The sequence below is a fragment of the Theropithecus gelada genome, chromosome 1, assembly GCF_003255815.1.
Source record: "Theropithecus gelada isolate Dixy chromosome 1, Tgel_1.0, whole genome shotgun sequence".
In the NCBI taxonomy this organism is placed as follows: domain Eukaryota; kingdom Metazoa; phylum Chordata; class Mammalia; order Primates; family Cercopithecidae; genus Theropithecus; species Theropithecus gelada.
This window is the reverse complement of record NC_037668.1, coordinates 121167954-121169509: the sequence shown is the minus strand read 5'-3', so window position 1 is coordinate 121169509 and position 1556 is coordinate 121167954.

The window sequence follows — 1556 nt, the reverse complement described above, 5'->3', positions numbered from 1 at the left end:
TTTTTTTTTTTTTGAGACGGAGTCTCGCTCTGTCACCCAGGCTGGAGTGCAGTGGCCGGATCTCAGCTCACTGCAAGCTCCGCCTCCTGGGTTTACGCCATTCTCCTGCCTCAGCCTCCCGAGTAGCTGGGACTATAGGCGCCCGCCACCTCGCCCGGCTAGTTTTTTTTTTTGTATTTTTTAGTAGAGACAGGGTTTCACCGTGTTAGCCAGGATGGTCTCGATCTCCTGACCTCATGATCCGCCCGTCTCGGCCTCCCAAAGTGCTGGGATTACAGGCTTGAGCCACCGCGCCCGGCCTGAAAGGTTTAATTTTAGGTTGTAGGAATTTAAGACAGATAATTCTTAAGGTACCCCTAGAGTAATCAGTTCTATAACAACAACATGTTTGTCTTATAGATAAATATGTAACTCACTCTTGTCCCTTCAAAAATGATGAATTATGTGACTCTAGAGTTGTATAGCTGTAATTTTCCTTAGAATCAGAAAAACAAATCCAGTCATTTCTATGTCTGCCAGAATAGTGAAACATTTGTTTTATTTTAAAGTGAGTAGAGCTAAGTAGCAGAAACAGATACGGAGTTTGCCTGTAATAGAATTCTGGGTGTGCACCTTCACAGCATGACCTTGGGCAAGTTACCCAACCTTTTCCCACCTGAGAAAGATTTTTAACCAACTCTAGCCACACATGCTGTGACCTTGGGCTCTTCCTGTGAGTCCTTATTCTTATAACTAGAGATAACTGTGCTGTGCAGGCAACTGGAAATTAAATTTTGCCTTCATACAGGTGGTGGTTATAGACCCTGGCAGTCTTTGAACAGACTTCCCAGTTACCACCTCCAACCTGCTGGCCTGAATTTCAGAGGAGTCTCTCCCTCTGAACTACTTGATTCTGTGTCAACTTGATTCTATCCAGCTGCTGCCTAATCCAACACTGACAACTGCTTTCATGAACTATAGCCTGATACCTGGAACTATTTTGAACACTTGTTGGCCCTGTCAGCATCACCAAGTTCCAGTCCATCCCAGCGGACATGTTCAATGCTGGTTCTCTTCTCCTCTCTGGTATTAGCAGGCCATACTTGGCCCACTCCAAGATGTCAGATACGTGATTCTGTATTGTATAATCCTACAGCATCAAGAAATAGTTAGATTATATTCATTACAGTGTTTCATAAAACAGAGACATGGGTGTCACAGTTCAAAAAGATCTCTATGAATGTAACAACGGTCAACAGTTTTACAAGAGTTGGTGCCTTAAAGGGACTAGTTTTGTTTACTGAGAAAATTAATTTGTGTGGAAAGCTCATTTCCCTATAACTCAAAAATAAATTTTTACCTAAAGCTTTTTGGGAAGATTTGTTGAAGATGCTGGCACTCCATTGATTTGTTCAACAACAAGAGTAATCAGGCTGGGCGTGGTGGTTCATACCTGTAATCCCAGCACTTTGGGAGGCAGAGGAGAGCAGATCACCTGAGGTGAGGAGTTTGAGACCAGCCTGGCCAGCATAGTGAAACCTTGTCTCTACTAAAAGTACACAAAAATTAGCCAGGCA